Source organism: Triticum aestivum, chromosome 5A (genome assembly GCF_018294505.1).
Source record: "Triticum aestivum cultivar Chinese Spring chromosome 5A, IWGSC CS RefSeq v2.1, whole genome shotgun sequence".
Classification (NCBI taxonomy): Eukaryota; Viridiplantae; Streptophyta; class Magnoliopsida; order Poales; family Poaceae; genus Triticum; species Triticum aestivum.
This window is the reverse complement of record NC_057806.1, coordinates 497406563-497425982: the sequence shown is the minus strand read 5'-3', so window position 1 is coordinate 497425982 and position 19420 is coordinate 497406563.

Genomic DNA, 19420 nt, shown 5'->3' with positions numbered 1-19420 from the left:
CGGTTACGGTCTCAACCTTAGTGGGGTCAACTGCTATACCTTCTCCGGATATAACATGTCCGAGGAATCCAACTTACTTTAACCAAAATTCACATTTGCTGAATTTGGCGTATAACTGATGTTCCCTTAGTTTCTCCAAAACCAAACGCAAATGTTCCTTATGCTCCTCTTCATTCTTTGAATAAACCAGGATGTCATCAATGAACACTACGACGAACTTATCCAAAAACTCCATAAACACTTTGTTCATCAGGTTCATAAAATAGGCAGGTGCGTTAGTCAATCCAAATGACATAACGGTATACTCATACAGTCCATATCTTGTGGTGAATGCTGTCTTAGGTATGTCCTGCTCTCGAATCTTCAATTGATGGTACCCTGATCGCAAATCAATCTTGGAAAACACTTTAGCTCCTTGCAACCGATCAAACAGATCGTTGATCATTGGAAGTGGGTACTTATTCTTGATGGTTACTTCATTCAATCCTCGATAATCTACAACCATCCTTAATGATCCATCCTTCTTTTCCACTAGAAGTACGGGTGATCCCCAAGGCGAAGAACTTGGGCGAATGTAACCTTTATCCAATAACTCCTTAATCTGATTCTTAATTTCCACCAAATCCTTTGCTGGCATCCGGTATGGTCGCTTCGATATTGGGCCTGTACCTGGCAATAACTCAATCAAAAACTCAATGTCTCTATCCGGTGGCATGCCTGGCAATTCCTCAGGAAATACATCAGGATAATCCTTCACCACTGGTACTTCCTCCTGCACGACTCATGTTAGGCAATTTACTTGTGTCCTGTTTGGCACATGCCGGGATACATACTTGATCCTTCTTCCTTCTGGTGTGGTAAGCAAAATTGTCTTACTGGCGCAATCGATGTTTCCTCCATACATCGACAACCAATCCATGCCTAATATCACATCCAATCCTTGAGATTCCAATACTATTAGGTCTGAGGGGAACACATAGTTACCAATCCTTAATGGTAACCGATCACACCATCGTCTAGCCATATACTCCGCTCATGGTGAGCTTACTAACATGGGTGACCTAAGGGCTTGGGTTGGCAGGTTATATTTATCCACAAATCCCCTTGATATGTATGAATGCGATGCACCGGTATCAAAAAGAACGAGTGCAGTAAATGACTTAACCAGAAACTTACCGATTACTGCATCAGGCTGATCTTCAACCTCCTCCACATTAACGTGGTTCACCTGTCCCCTATTGAAAGGGTTCGGCTTCTTCCCAGAGCTTCCATTGCCATTTCCATTCTGGCCTTCGGGACATTCATTGTCATAATGTCCAGTCTTGGAACACTTGAAACAGGTGACTTGACTCAGGTCTCTCTTGGTTGGGGTCGATGGGGTGGTCTGGTTATGGCCGTTGCTTCCTCCATTCCCATTACCATTCTTGTGGCCATTATGGTTGTGCGAGCTACCTCCTCCATGGGTATGCTGAAACTGAATTCCCGGTTTAGGGGTAAAACGGGGCTTCTGCTGGGCTCCAGAGTTATACTTCCCCTGTCCATACTTCCTCTTACGGTTCTCAATTTGCTGTTGCTTTCCTTCAATCATGATGGCACGATCTACCAACTCCTGGTAGTTGTTGAAGGTGGCTACCATCAACTGCATACTCAACTCATCATTCAGTCCTTCCAGAAACTTCTCCTGCTTAGCTGCATCTGTAGCAACGTCATCTGGGGCATAACGTGCTAATTTGCTGAAGTCGTCAACGTACTGGCCAACTGTCCTTCATCCTTGGCGTTAGTTGCGAAACTCACGCTTCTTTATGGCCATAGCTCCTGCTGAAACATGGGCAGTGCGGAAAGCTTGCTGAAACTGATCCCATGCGACAGTGTCAACTGGGTAAGTGGCTATGAAATTCTCCCACCATGCTGCCGCGGGTCCGTCAAGTTGGTGAGCGGCAAACTTCACTTTCTCACCATCCGTGCACCCTGCAGTGGTCAAATCCCTTCCTATCTTGTGGAGCCAATCATCTGCTACAATCGGCTCGATGCTACTGGAAAACACCGGCGGATTCAGCCTAAGGAAACGGGCTAAGTGGTCAACAGGTGGTGGTGGTGGTGGGTTGTTGTTGTTCTGCTGGTTCTGGACTAACATCTGCATCAATTGATTCTGCTGCTGGATCAACTGAGTGAGCTCCGGTGGGAATCCATTGTCACGTCTCGGAGGCATCTGAGGGTTTAGAAGAGACAAGAATTAAGAATAGAGTGAGGTCTAAAGGGAAAACACTACCCCAATGCACATGAGAAAATGCACACAAAATCACTTCATTCAATCAAACAAGGGCTTACAATCGGTCTAAAACTATCGCAAAAGTGCTCGAACTATTGTGTTTACAGGGGGGAATACTACTACTATCTGGGGGTCATCTAAAAATTTGAACCGGTGGAAGACTCCATGATATCTGCTCCAGCTTCGTCTTCAAAGTCGGGTTCACTTGGATCCGAATCGGTGTCGTCGATGATGATGTAGTTGTCCGGACATGCGACGTACTCGTCTTCCTCCTGGGATGCTAACTTCCTCTTGAGTTCTTCAATCTCCTGCTTAAGATCTCCATTGTGTCTTGCTAGAGCTACGATCTCGTCCATGTAGTCCTTGTGTGTAGACTTCAGTTCTCCTTCTAGCTCGATGATCCTTGCCTTCGCATTCTTCAACTCTACCATATCATTGCACATCTGGTTCTCGTGGCGTCAAATGTGCTGGTTTAACTCCTGGATGAAAGATGCAATGGATCTATCCTTCTTGGTGCTGACTAACTCCCATTGTTCGTCTCGGCGTCCGCAAATCTGGTAGATAGTGTCCTTGAGGTCTTCTTGATAAACTTCTCCAATGCGTCCTATGGTGATATGAGCTGCCATGCTCCTTCCCAGACTCCAGGTTGGTGCATTGAAAACACTATCTATAGGCTTCGTGGTTGGTGCGAATGTCCTTCCCGGAGCGTGAGCTTGAATCTTCCAGCGCTCCTCTTCAGGCAGAGTGGCGTTGAAAGTTCCCGTGAAGCTTGGTAATCCAATGTTCAGGTACTTGGTGACTTCCTTCAAGTGAAATCCAAAAGGTGTGCCTTCATCCAGTTGAGCGTACTTAATCTTCGCGTTCATCATCCTAAAAGGGTAGAAAAGATGAGGAGTTAGAAAATGAGAAGAGAATGGTGTTCTACGGCTTTAATTAGTGGTCGTGTCCTACAGTCAGCGTGTGCTCTGATACCATCTCTGTGGCGACCAGACCCGAATGGATCAAGTGCTCTGTGCTCAGGTGTCATCCCTGGATCAGTAATGCTGACACCACACAGTACATAGAAGGATTTATAGCAGAGTGGCAATCACACACTTATTACATCATTGTCTCAAAGAGAACTTATTACAATAAATATGGCTTAAGGCCATCTAGTGTCGAAAACAGCGGAAGACTTGGAAGATAAATGGGTCCATCAACTCCAACGGCATCATTGAGTATAGGGCCACGACCTAAAAGCACCTTACTCGTCGTCTGAAAAGTCTGCAACATGAGAAGTTGCAGCCCGAAAACGGGTCAGCACATGGAATATGCTGGCAATGTAACACATAGAGAGTAATTGAATGAAACAGCTATACTAGATGCATATATGGCTGGTGGAAAGCTCTATGGTTACAGTTTTGCGTAAAGCCAGTTTTTCCCTACTGCAAAGGAATAAATTTATTTAACTATCATGGTGGTTGTGAAACATCGAGAATGGTTGACAGCATTCCGATCCCAATAAGTGAACAATTAAAACCCAACAACATTAATTAGAAGTAACATGTTGAGATTCACATGATATTCAAGTACTATATACTCAAGTTGTCCATAACCGGGGACACGGCTAATCATGATTAGTTTGTACACTCTGCAGAGGTTTGCGCACTTTTCCCACATGACTCGATCGCCTCCGTTTGTTTTCTCGCACTACATGGTGTTTGAGAAACGGATGACCGAGACATAGTCTTTCAGAAGCGCTAGCACCTTACATGTGGGGTAGACCGTACCACCTACAACCCCTACATCTGCTAGTCCACCCTGTAAGAGTTCGCACAACTTAGTCAACTATGCCAGAGCCCATAGTAGCATGTGCCTGCACACGGAAGTTGCTAGCATGAATGATCTTATGATCCCTTTGAGCCTGGGTGGCGGTCCAAAATAAAACAGGCAAGTCCTGATAGACATCAGGTGCCTCAATCCACCCAGATGTGTGTTTAAGTTGCCACCTTAGATAAACCATTAAAATTATCAACTCACATCTGTCATGGATATCACTCACCCAATCCACGTCTACTAGCATAGCATGGCATAATAAGCAAACGTAGAAGTAACTCCCAAAGGTTTCATAATAATACAGGTAATAGGTACTACCTCATCTACTTCCCATCCCACAATTTAATTAGATCCTAGTCATGCAATGTGAGAGGATTGATCTAATGCAATAAAACTGGGTTGTAGAGAAGGTATGATCAAAGTGTTACTTGCCTTGCTGATGATCCGCGAGACCTAGGGTTTCGAAGTAACAAGCGGCACAATCCGGGTGATCTATCGCAGACAAACAACAAGCATACAATAAGTACTCATCTAATGCACAGGTAAAACTCGAACAAGAGAACGAACCAGAAAGTTCAACTTAAGAACTCCGGTTGCAAAGAAAGAAAGAACCGAACAAAGAAACGGAAAAACAAACGGCGGAAGAAAACAACTCGGTTCTAGCAAGTTGAAACTAGGTCAAATTTTACCGGGGCAAAAACTTGTTCAAGTTGATTAGATGGAACGGTGGGTTCGAAACGAAACTCCAGGCGCTTGAATAACCTGATTCCGATAAACAAGCGAGAAGAAAGACTAGAACGAAGATCGGATCTGAGATCACGATCGCGGAATAAATCTGACGAAAAGAAAGAGATGAACGGTTAAACGAACGGGCGTCCTTAACCGGGGAATAATCGGTGATCACGTTCGTTGAGACGAACGGTCTGAAAGAAGAACGAAAACCGATCTAGGATTTTCGGAAAAGAAACCGAAAAAGAAACGGAAAACCGATCTAGGGTTTCGGAAGAAAACCGAAACAAAAACCGGAAGAAAAAGAAAAGAACCAGAAAGAAAATGAATCGGAAGAGAAGAAAAGAATCGTAACGGTTTATAAGAAAAACCGAACCGAGGGGATAGGAGAGACGCGGCGTGGCTACCTCGGCGAGGTTCCGGCGAGGGGCTCCGGCGAACGGCGGCGTTGGGCGGCAGCGGCGATGCACAAGGGCGGCGGCGTGGGTGAGGGGCGGCGGCGGCTAGGTGGCGGCGGCTTGGGGCTGCGCGCTGCTGCTTGCTGCGGCTTAGGAGGAGAGGGGATTGGGGTTCGATTTGATGTTTTGGAGGGGGGGTGTGGGGGTATTTATATTGGTGAGGGGAGGGGGTTTCTTGGGGTAGGGGGCAAGCAAAAGAAAAAGAAACAAGGAAAGGGGGCTAGCCTAGAGTCCTAGAGGGACTCGGCTAAGAGGCGAGGCGGCGGCCTGGCGCCTGGCGCTGGCGCACACACGCAGGGAGGCTGGGGAGGCGGCCGGCTGGCTGGGCCTTTGGCCCGGCTGGCCTGGCTCTCTTTTTTTTAAATAGTTTCCGCGCGCAGAAAAACAAAAGAAAACTAAACTAAACGAACTCCAAAAAACCTAAAGTAAATTTTCCCCGACTCCTAACAATGAGCCGAACAAAATGAACTCTACTCCGGGCCTAAAATGCAATTTTCGAAAACACGCATTTTTCCCTATCCAAATAAAATGCAAACAAACACCGGAAAAACAAAATTGGATCTATTTATTAAATCTTCATTTTTCCTAACTTTGGGAAAGTCATATTATTCCCTCTCTCATTTTTTTGATATTGGAAAAATAATTGAAGATGAAATAAATAAATCGATGATCCTCTTTTCAAATTTGAGAAAACTCTCAAATATGAAAATAACGAAATCTCCAACTCTCTCCGTGGGTCCTTGAGTTGCGTGAAATTTCTAGGATCAACCAAAATGCAAGAAAATATGATATGCATGATGATCTAGTGTATAACATTCCAAATTGCAAATTTGGGATGTTACATTTGAACACTTTCACGAATGGAGTTGAAGCGACGCTTGATATGCTTGGTCTTCCTGTGAAACCTGGGCTCCTTGGCAAGGGCAATAGCTCCAGTGTTGTCACAGAAGAGAGTCATCGGGCCCGACGCATTGGGTATGACTCCTAGGTCGGTAATGAACTCCTTCACCCAGACTGCTTCTTCTGCTGCCTCCGAGGCTGCCATGTACTCTGCTTCACATGTAGATCCCGCCACAACGCTTTGCTTGCAATTGCACCAGCTTACTGCCCCACCATTCAAAATATACACGTATCCGGTTTGTGACTTAGAGTCATCTAGATCTATGTCGAAGCTAGCATCGACGTAACCCTTTACGACGAGCTCTTCGTCACCTCCATACACGAGAAACATGTCCTTAGTCCTTTTCAGGTACTTCAGGATATTCTTGACCGCTGTCCAGTGTTCCATGCCAGGATTACTTTGGTACCTTCTTACCAAACTTACGGCAAGGTTTACATCAGGTCTGGTACACAGCATAGCATACATGATAGACCCTATGGCCGAGGCATAGGGGACGACACTCATCTTTTCTCTATCTTCTGCCGTGGTCGGGCATTGAGCCGTGCTCAATCTTGTACCTTGCAATACAGGCAAGAACCCCTTCTTCGACTGATCCATTTTGAACTTCTTCAATATCTTGTCAAGGTACGTACTCTGTGAAAGACCAATGAGGCGTCTCGATCTATCTCTATAGATCTTGATGCCTAATATATAAGCAGCTTCTCCAAGGTCCTTCATTGAAAAACACTTGTTCAAGTAGGCCTTTATGCTTTCCAAGAATTCTATATCATTTCCCATCAACAGTATGTCATCCACATACAATATGAGAAATGCTACAGAGCTCCCACTCACTTTCTTGTAAATGCAGGCTTCTCCATAAGTCTGCGTAAACCCAAACGCTTTGATCACCTCATCAAAACGAATGTTCCAACTCCGAGATGCTTGCACCAGCCCATAAATCGAGCGTTGGAGCTTGCACACCTTGTCAGCATTCTTAGGATCGACAAAACCTTCCGGCTGCATCATATACAATTCTTCCTTAAGGAAACCATTAAGGAATGTCGTTTTGACGTCCATTTGCCATATCTCATAATCATAGAATGCGGCAATTGCTAACATGATTCGGACGGACTTTAGCTTCGCTATGGGTGAGAAAGTCTCATCGTAGTCAACCCCTTGAACTTGTCGATAACCCTTAGCGACAAGCCGAGCTTTATAGATGGTCACATTACCATCCGCGTCTGTCTTCTTCTTAAAGATCCATTTATTTTCTATGGCTCGCCGATCATCAGGCAAGTCAGTCAAAGTCCATACTTCGTTTTCATACATGGATCCTATCTCGGATTTCATGGTTTCCAGCCATTTGTCGGAATCCGGGCCCGCCATTGCCTCTTCATAGTTCGAAGGTTCACCGTTGTCTAACAACATGATTTCCAAGACAGGGTTGCCGTACCACTCTGGTGCAGAACGTGTCCTCGTGGACCTACGAAGTTCAGTTGTAACTTGATCTGAAGTTTCATGATCATCATCATTAACTTCCTCTCTAGTCGGTGCAGGCACCTCAGGAACATTTTCGTGAGATGTGCCACTTACCGGTTCAAGAGGTAATACTTAATCAAGTTCTACTTTCCTCCCACTTATTTCTTTCGAGAGAAACTCTTTCTCTAGAAAGGACCCATTCTTGGCAACAAAGATCTTGCCTTCGGATCTGAGGTAGAAGGTATACCCAACAGTTTCTTTAGGGTATCCTATGAAGACGCATTTTTCCGACTTGGGTTCGAGCTTTTCAGGTTGAAGTTTCTTGACATCAGCATCGCATCCCCAAACTTTTAGAAACGACAGCTTAGGTTTCTTCCCAAACCATAATTCATACGGTGTCGTCTCAACGGATTTCGACGGAGCCCTATTTAAAGTGAATGCGGCAGTCTCTATAGCATAGCCCCAAAATGACAGTGGTAAATCGGTAAGAGACATCATAGATCGCACCATATCCAATACAGTGCGATTACGACGTTCGGACACACCATTACACTGAGGAGTTCCCGGCGGCGTGAGTTGTGAAACTATTCCACATTTTCTTAAGTGTGTGCCAAATTCGTGACTCAAGTATTCTCCCCCACGATCTGATCGCAAGAACTTGATTTTCTTGTCACGTTGATTCTCAACCTCACTCTGAAATTCCTTGAACTTTTCAAAGGTCTCAGACTTGTGTTTCATTAAGTAGACATACCCATATCTACTCAAGTCATCAGTGAGGGTGAGAACATAACGATAGCCACCACGAGCCTCAACACTCATTGGACCGCACACATCAGTATGTATGATTTCCAATAAGTTGGTTGCTCGCTCCATTGTTCCTGAGAACGGAGTCTTGGTCATTTTACCCATGAGGCATGGTTTGCACGTGTCAAATGATTCGTAATCAAGAGACTCTAAAAGTCCATCTGCATGGAGCTTCTTCATGCGTTTGACACCTATGTGACCAAGGCGGCAGTGCCACAAGTATGTGGGACTATCATTATCAACCTTACATCTTTTGGTATTCACACTATGAATATGTGTAGCATTACGCTCGAGATTCATTAAGAATAAACCATTCACCATCGGAGCATGACCATAAAACATATCTCTCATATAAATAGAACAACCATTATTCTCGGATTTAAATGAGTAGCCATCTCGAATTAAACGAGATCCTGATACAATGTTCATGCTCAAAGCTGGCACTAAATAACAATTATTGAGGTTTAAAACTAATCCCGTAGGTAAATGTAGAGGCAGCGTGCCGACGGCGATCACATCGACCTTGGAACCATTCCCGACGCGCATCGTCACCTCGTCCTTCGCCAGTCTCCGCTTATTCCGCAGCTCCTGCTTTGAGTTACAAATGTGAGCAACCGCACCGGTATCAAATACCCAGGAGCTACTACGAGTACTGGTAAGGTACACATCAATTACATGTATATCACATATACCTTTAGTGTTGTCGGCCTTCTTGTCCGCTAAGTATTTGGGGCAGTTCCGCTTCCAGTGACCACTTCCCTTGCAATAAAAACACTCAGTCTCGGGCTTGGGTCCATTCTTTGGCTTCTTCCCGGCAGCTTGCTTACCGGGCGCGGCAACTCCCTTGCCGTCCTTCTTGAAGTTCTTCTTACCCTTGCCTTTCTTGAACTTAGTGGTTTTATTCACCATCAACACTTGATGTTCCTTTTTGATTTCCACCTCTGCTGATTTCAGCATTGAATACACCTCAGGAATGGTCTTTTCCATCCCCTGCATATTGAAGTTCACTTGTAGCTCGATGGAAGCAACTGAAGGATTCTGTCAATGACCGCGTCATCCGGGAGATTAACTCCCAGCTGAGTCAAGCGGTTATGCAACCCAGACATTCTGAGTATGTGCTCACTGACAGAACTATTTTCCTCCATCTTACAGCTGAAGAACTTGTCGGAGACTTCATATCTCTCGACCCGGGCATGAGCTTGAAAAACCATTTTCAGCTCTTCGAACATCTCATATGCTCCGTGTCTCTCAAAACGCTTTTGGAGCCCCGGTTCTAAGCTGTAAAGCATGCCGCACTGAACGAGGGAGTAATCATCAGCACGTGACTGCCAAGCGTTCATAACGTCTTGGTTCTGTGGGACAGGTGCGTCACCTAGCGGTGCTTCTAGGACATAATCTTTCTTGGCAGCTATGAGGATGATCCTCAGGTTCCGGACCCAGTCCGTATAGTTGCTGCCATCGTCTTTCAGCTTGGTTTTCTCTAGGAACGCGTTGAAGTTGAGGACAACGTGGGCCATTTGATCTACAAGACATATTGTAAAGATTTTAGACTAAGTTCATGATAATTAAGTTCATCTAATCAAATTACTCAATGAACTCCCACTCAGATAGACATCCCTCCAGTCATCTAAGTGAAACATGATCCGAGTTAACTAGGCCGTGTCCGATCATCACGTGAGACGGACTAGCCAACATCGGTGAACATCTTCATGTTGATCGTATCTTCTATACGACTCATGCTCGACCTTTCGGTCTTCCGTGTTCCGAGGCCATGTCTGTACATGCTAGGCTCGTCAAGTCAACCTAAGTGTATTGCGTGTGTAAATCTGGCTTACACCCGTTGTATTCGAACGTTAGAATCTATCACACCCGATCATCACGTGGTGCTTCGAAACAACGAACCTTCGCAACGGTGCACAGTTAGGGGGAACACTTTCTTGAAATTATTGCGAGGGATCATCTTATTTAAGCTACCGTCGTTCTAAGCAAATAAGATGTAAAACATGATAAACATCACATGCAATCAAATAGTGACATGATATGGCCAATATCATTTGCTCCTTTTGATCTCCATCTTCGGGGCTCCATGATCATCGTTGTCACCGGCATGACACCATGATCTCCATCATCATGATCTCCATCATCGTGTCTTCTTGAAGTTGTCTCGTCATCTATTACTTCTACTACTATGGCTAACGCTTTAGCAATAAAGTAAAGTAATTACATGACGTTTATGTTGACACGCAGGTCATAAATAAATAAAGACAACTCCTATGGCTCCTGCCGGTTGTCATACTCATCGACATGCAAGTCGTGATTCCTATTACAAGAACATGATCATCTCATACATCACATATATCATTCATCACATCCTTTGGCCATATCACATCACAAAACACTTGCTGCAAAAACAAGTTAGACGTCCTCTAATTGTTGTTGCAAGTTTTTACGTGGCTACTATAGGTTTCTAGCAAGAACGTTTCTTACCTACGCCAAAACCACAACGTGAATTGCCAATTTCTATTTACCCTTCATAAGGACCCTGTTCATCAAATCCGATCCAACTAAAGTGGGAGAGACAGACACCCGCCAGCCAACTTATGCAACTAGTGCATGTCAGTCGGTGGAACCAGTCTCACGTAAGCGTACGTGTAAGGTCATTCCGGGCCGCTTCATCCCATGATGTCGTCGAATCAAGATAAGACTAGTAATGGCAAGCAAATTGACAATATCGACGCCCACAACTACTTTGTGTTCTACTCGTGCATAGTAACTACGCATAGACCTAGCTCATGATGCCACTGCTGGGGAACGTAGCAGAATTTTAAAATTATCTATGCATCACCAAGATCAATCTATGGAGTCATCTAGCAACGAGGGAGAGAGGAGTGCATCTACATACCCTTGTAGATCGCGCGCGGAAGCGTTCAAGAGAACGGGGTTGATGGAGTCGTACTCGATGTGATTCAAATCACCGATGACCTAGTGCCGAACGGACGGCACCTCCGCGTTCAACACACGTACGGTTAGGAAGACGTCTCCTCCTTCTTGATCCAGCAAGAGGGAAGGAGAGGTTGATGAAGATCCAGCAGCACGACGGCGTGGTTGTGGATGCAGCAGGATCCCGGCAGGGCTTCGCCAAGCGCAAGCGGGGAGGAGAGGTGTTACGGAGGGAGAGGGAGGCGCCAAGAGCAAGGGGTGCAGCTGTCCTCCCTCCACCCCTCTATATATAGGGGCCTTGGGGGGGCGCCGGCCCTAGGGAGATGGATCTCCAAGGGGGCAGCGGCCAAGGGTGGCTTCCCCCCCAAGCCAAGTGGGGGGCGCCCCCACCCCTAGGGTTTCCCAACCCTAGGCGCAGGGCAGGCCCAAGGGGGGCGCACCAGCCCACTAGGGGCTGGTTCCCCACCCAATTCAGCCCATGCGGCCCTCCGGGATAGGTGGCCCCACCCAGTGGACCCCCGGGACCCTTCCGGTGGTCCCGGTACAATACCGGTAACCCCCGAAACCTTCCCAATGGCCAAAACTTGACTTCCCATATATAAATCTTTACCTCCGGACCATTCCGAAACTCCTCGTGACGTCCGTGATCTCATCTGGGACTCCAAACAACTTTCGGGTTACTGCATACTAATATCTCTACAACCCTAGCGTCATCGAACCTTAAGTGTGTAGAGCCTACGGGTTCGGGAGACATGCAGACATGACCGAGACGCCTCTCTGGTCAATAACCAACAGCGGGATCTGGATACCCATGTTGGCTCCCACATGCTCCATGATGATCTCATCGGATGAACCACGATGTCGAGGATTCGATCAATCTGTATACAATTCCCTTTGCCAATCGGTACGTTACTTGCCCGAGACTCGATCGTCGGTATCCCAATACCTAGTTCAATCTCATTACCGGCAAGTCACTTTACTCGTGCCGTAATGCATGATCCCGTGATCAACCACTTGGTCACATTGAGCTCATTATGATGATGCATTACCGAGTGGGCCCAGAGATACCTCCCCGTCATACGGAGTGACAAATCCCAGTCTCGATTCGTGCCAACCCAACAGACACTTTCGGAGATACCTGTAATGTACCTTTATAGTCACCCAGTTACGTTGTGACGTTTGGCACACCCAAGGCACTCCTACGGTATCCGGGAGTTGCACAATCTCATGGTCTAAGGAAATGATACTTGACATTCAGAAAAGCTACAGCAAATGAACTACACGATCTTTGAGCTAAGCTTAGGATTGGGTCTTGTCCATCACATCATTCTCCTAATGATGTGATCCCGTTATCAATGACATCCAATGTCCATAGTCAGGAAACCATGACTATCCTTTGATCAACGAGCTAGTCAACTAGAGGCTCACTAGGGACGTGTTGTGGTCTATGTATTCACACATGTATTACGATTTCTGGATAACACAATTATAGCATGAACAATAGACAATTATGATGAACAAAGAAATATAATAATAACCATTTTATTATTGCCTCTAGGGCATATTTCCAACAACTAGCCCTACCCCTCTATTTATATGTTGAGCCCTGGGGTCGAAACTTGGAGTAAAAGCCTCCTCAAAGTCGGTTTCACCCGAAAGGAAAGTGTCCTTCTCGGACTCCAGGGCTAGACGCCATGGTTCCCGGCGTCTACCCCGTAGATGCCAGGGTTCCTGGCATCTAGCCTCTGGTCTCCGCGAAACTTCCTTTTGCACTTTCCAAAAGCCTCGTGAGCTTTCCCTTTTGGCCCAGATAAAGTGTTCTTGTGCCCAAACATTTCGGGAATCATCCGGAACCCCTTCCGGTGATCAAACACTACTATCCCATATATCAAACTTTATCTCCGGACCATTCCGAAGTTCCTCGTCATGTCCGTGATCTCATCCCGGACTCCGAACAACATTCGGTCATCAACATACATAACTCATATAGTACTATATCGTCAACAAACGTTAAGCGTGCGAACCCTACGGGTTCGAGAACTATGTAGACATGACCGAGACACCTCTCTGGTCAATAACCAATAACGGGACATGGATGCCCATATTGGCTCCAACATATTCTACGAAGATCTTTATCGGTCAGACCGCATAACAACATACGTTGTTCCCTTTGTCATCGGTATGTTACTTGCCCGAGATTTGATCGTCGGTATCTCAATACCTAGTTCAATCTCGTTACCGGCAAGTCTCTTTACTCATTCCGTAATACATCATCCTGCAACTAACTCATTAGTTGCAATGCTTGCAAGGCTTATAGTGATGTGCATTACCGAGTGGGCCCAGAGATACCTCTCCGACAATCGGAGTGACAAATCCTAATCTCGAAATACGCCAACCCAACAAGTACCTTTGGAGACACCTGTAGAGCACCTTTATAATCACCCAGTTACGTTGTGACGTTTGGTGGCACACAAAGTGTTCCTCCAGTAAACGGGAGTTGCATAATCTCATAGTCATAGGAACATGTATAAGTCATGAAGAAAGCAATAGCAACAAACTAAACGATCAAGTGCTAAGCTAACGGACTGGGTCAAGTCAATCACATCATTCTCCTAATGATGTGATCCCGTTAATCAAATGACAACTCATGTCTATGGTAAGGAAACATAACCATCTTTGATCAACGAGCTAGTCAAGTAGAGGCATACTAGTGACACTCTGTTTATCTATGTATTCACACATGTATTATGTTTCCGGTTAATACAATTCTAGCATGAATAATAAACATTTATCATGATATAAGGAAATAAATAATAGCTTTATTATTGCCTCTAGGGCATATTTCCTTCAAATGAAACCTTCACGAGGATCTTTTTTGGAACAAACACAATCCAGGAGACTTAGAGTGGAGGTAAAGGAAGCAACGAGGAAGCCACGAGGTAGGAGGGCGCATGCTACGTCTTGAGCTTGCGTTGGTTTTCCCCGAAGAGGAAGGGATGATGCAGCAGAGTAGCGTAAGTATTTCCCTTAGTTTTTGAGAACCAAGGTATCAATCCAGTAGGAGCCCACGCTCAAGTTCCTCGTACATGCACAAAGAGATAGCTACTCGCAACCAACGCGATTAGGGGTTGTCAAGCCCTTCACGGTCACTTACGAGAGTTAGATCTGATAGATGTAATATTTTTGGTATTTTTGATATAAAGATGCAAAGTAAAAAAGTAAAGGCAAAGTAAAAAAGCAAAACAATATTAAAGTGATGGAGATTGATATGATGAGAATAGACCCGGGGCCATAGGTTTCACTAGTGGCTTCTCTCAAGAGCATAAGTATTCTATGGTGGGTGAACAAATTATTGTTGAGCAATTGACAGAATTGAGCATAATTCTGAGAATATGTAGGCATGATCATGTATATAGGCATCACGTCCGTGACAAGTAGATCGAAACGATTCTGCATCTACTACTATTACTCCACTCATCGACCGCTATCCAGCATGCATCTAGAGTATTAAGTTAAAAACAGAGTGATGCCTTAAGCAAGATGACATGATGTAGAGAGATAAATTCATGCAATATGAAATAAACCCCATCTTGTTATCCTCGATGGCAACGATAAATACGTGCCTTGCTGCCCCTTCTGTCACTGGGTAAGGACACCGCAAGATCGAACCCAAAGCCAAGCACTTCTCCCATGGCAAGAACTACCAATCTAGTTGGCCAAACCAAACGGATAATTCGAAGAGACTTGCAAAGATAACCAATCATACATAAAAGAATTCAGAGAAGATTCAAATATTATTCATAGATAGACTTGATCATAAACCCACAATTCATCGGTCTTAAGAAACACACCGCAAAAAGAAGATTACATCGAATAGATCTCCACAAGAGAGGGGGAGAACTTTGTATTGAGATTCAAAGAGAGAGAAGAAGCCATCTAGCTACTAACTATGGACCCGAAGGTGTGAGGTAAACTACTCACACTTCATCGGAGAGGCTATGATGATGTAGAAGCCCTCCGTGATGACGGCCCTCTTCCAGCGGAGCTCCGGAACAGGCCCCAAGATGGGATCCCATGGATATAGAAAGTTGCGGGGGTGGAATTAGGTTTTTGGCTCCTGTTCTGATCATTTGGGGGTACGTGTGTATATATAGGAGGAAGGAGTACGTCGGTGGAGCACCGAGGGGCCCACGAGGTAGGGGGCGCGCCCCCCACCCTCGTGACCTCCTCTTTGATCCCTTGCAGTAGGGTCCAAGTCTCCTGGGTCACCTTCGGTGAGAAAATCACGTTCCCAAAGATTTTATTCCGTTTGGACTCCGTTTGATATTGTGTTTATCCGAAACACTGAAATAGGCAAAAAAATGGCAATTCTGGGCTGGGCCTCCGGTTAATAGGTTAGTCCCAAAAATAATATAAAAATGGAAAATAAAGCCCAATATAGTCCAAAACAGTAGATAATATAGCATGGAGCAATCAAAAATTATAGATACGTTGGAGACGTATCAGGCATCCCCAAGCTTAATTCCTGCTCGTCCTCGAGTGGGTAAATGATAAAAAGAGAATTTTTGATGCGAGTGCTACTTGGCATAATTTCAATGCAAATCTTCTTAATTGTGGTATGAATATTCAGATTAGAAATATTCAAGACAAAAGTTTATATTGACATAGAAAATAATAATACTTCAAGCATACTAACAAAGCAATTATGTCTTCTCAAAATAACATGGCCAAAGAAAGTTATCCCTACAAAATCATATAGTCTGGCTATGCTCCATCTTCCCCACACAAAGTATTTAAATCATGCACAACCCCGATGACAAGCCAAGCAATTTTTTCATACTCTAACTTTTTCAAAACTTTTTCAATCTTCACGCAATACATGAGCGTGAGCCATGGATATAGCACTATAGGTGGAATAAAATGGTGGTTGTGGAGAAGACAAAAAGGAGAAGATAGTCTCACATCAACTAGGCGTATCAACGGGCTATGGAGATGCCCATCAATAGATATCAATGTGAGTGAGTAGGGATTGCCATGCAACGGATGCACTAGAGCTATAAATGTATGAAAGCTCAACAAAAGAAACTAGTGGGTGTGCATCCAACTTGCTTGCTCACGAAGACCTAGGGCAATTTGAGGAAGCCCATCATTGGAATATACAAGCCAAGTTCTATGACGTAAAATTCCCACTAGTATATGAAAATGACAACATATGAGACTCTCTATATGAAGAACATGGTGCTACTTTGAAGCACAATATATGAGACTCGCTATATCATGGTGCTACTTTGAAGCACAAGTGTGGAAAAAAGGATAGTAGCATTACCCCTTTTTTGGGCCTTCTTTTTTTTCTTTGGCCTTTCTCTTTTTTTTGGGACAAGCTCTATTGAATGATGATCATCACACTTCTATTTATTTACAACTCAATGATTACAACTCGATACTAAAACAAAGTATGACTCTATATGAATGCCTCCGGCGGTGTACCGGGATATGCAATGAATCAAGAGTGACAAGTATGAAAGAATTATGAACGGTGGCTTTGCCACAAATACTATGTCAACTACATGATCATGCTAAGCAATATGACAATGATGGATGTGTCACGATGAACTAGATGGTGGAAAGTTGCATGGCAATATATCTCGGAATGGCTATGGAAATGCCATAATAGGTAGGTATGGTGGCTATTTTGAGGAAGGTATATCGTAGGTGTATGATACCGGCGAAAGTTGCGCGGTATTAGAGAGGCTAGCAAGGGTGGAAGGGTGGGAGTGCGTATGATCCATGGACTCAACATTAGTCATAAAGAACTCATATACTTATTGCAAAAATCTAGAAGTTATCAAAGTAAAGTATTACGCGCATGCTCCTAGGGGGATAGATTGGTAGGAAAAGACCATCGCTCGTCCCCGCCCGCCAGTCATAAGGAAGACAATCAGTAAATAAATCATGCTCCGACTTCATCACATAACGGTTCACCATACGTGCATGCTACGGGAATCAGAAACTTCAACACAAGTATTCTTTAAATTCACAACTACTCAATTAGCATGACTTTAATATTATCACCTCCATATCTCAAAACAATTATCATGCTTCAATCTTTTCTTAGTATTCAACACACTCAAAATAAAGTTTCACAAATATTGAATACCAAGCATATTATTATTAGGCAAATTACCATGCTATTAAGAGACTCTCAAATTAATTTAAGTGAAGCATGAGAGATCAATAGTTTCTTTAAAACAAATCCACCACCGTGCTCTAAAAGATTTAAGTGAGGCACATAGAGCAAAATTATCTAGCTCGAAGGATATAAGTGAAGCACATAGAGCAAAACTACTTAGCTCAAAAGATATAAGTGAAGCACATAGAGCAAAACTATCTAGCTCAAAAGATATAAATGAAGCACATAGAGCAAAACTACAAGCTCAAAAGATATAAGTGAAGCACATAGAGTATTCTATCAAATTTTAATTCATTATGGCTCTCTCAAAAGGTGTGTACAGCAAGGATGATTGTGGCATACTAAGACACAAATACACAAATAACACAAGACGCTCCAAGCAAAACACATATCATGTTGGTGAATAAAAATATAGCTCCAAGTAAATTACCGATGGAAGTGGACGAAAGAGGGGATGCCTTCCGGGGCATCCCCAAGCTTTGAATTTTTGGTGTACTTGGATTATCTTGGGGGTGCCATGGGCATCCCCAAGCTTAGGCTCTTGCCACTCCTTGTTCCATGATCCATCAAAATAATTCACCCAAAACTTGAAAACTTCACAACACAAAACTCAAAATAGAAAACTCGTGAGCTCCGTTAGCGAAAGAAAACAAAAGACCACTTCAAGGTACTGTAATGAACTCATTCTTTATTTATATTGGTTTTAAACCTACTGTATTCCAACTTCTCTATGGATTATAAACTATTTTACTAACCATAGATTCATGAAAATAAGCAAACAACACACGAAAAACAGAATCTGTCAAAAACAGAACAGTCTGTAGTAATCTGTAGCTAGCACAAGATCTGGAACCCCAAAAATTCTAAAATAAATTTCTGGACGTGAGAAATTTATATATTAATCATCTTCAAAAATAATTAACTAAATAGCACTCTTAAAATAAAAATGACAGAAGTTCTCGTGAGCGCTAAAGTTTCTGTTTTTTACAGCAAGTTCAACAAGACTTTTCCCAAGTCTTCCCAACGGTTCTACTTGGAATAAACACTAATTAAACACAAAAAACACAACCAAAACAGAGGCTAAATAATTTATTTATTGAATAACAGCAAGGATAAATATTGGGTTGACTCCCAACAAGCGCTTTTCTTTAAAGCCTTATAGCTAGGCATAATATTTTAATGATGCCCACATGAAAGACAAGAATGGAAGCACAAAAGGAGCATCATAAAGCATGTGACAAACACATCTAACTCTAACATACTTCCTATGCATAGGCATCTTATAGGCAAACAAATTATCAAGGCAAGCAAAAACTAGCATATGCAAGGAAGAGGAAAGGAACAATAGCAATCTCAACATAACGAGAGGTAATTTAGTAACATGAAAATTTCTACAACCATATTTTCCTCTCTCATAGTAATTACATGTAGGATCATAAGAAACTTCAACAATATAGCTATCACATAAAATATTCTCAACATGATCCACGTGCATGCAAAGTTGGCACTTTTCCGAAAATAGTGGGATTAACATCAACTAAAGTCATGACCTTCCCAAACGCACTTTTATCAAAAACTTCATAAGATTGAACATTCTCTAAATATGTAGGACCTAAAGTTGACATTCTTCCGAAACCACTTTCAATATTATTGCAAACATTATAATCAATCTCATATTCATCATGGGGTTTAAATAAATTTTCAAGATCAAAAGAAGAATCACCCCAATCATGATCATTGCAACAAGTAGAGGACATAACAAAACTAGCATCCCCAAGCTTAGGGTTTTGCATATTATTAGCACAATTGTCATTAATAGAATTTATAATAACATCATTGCAATCATGCTTTTTATT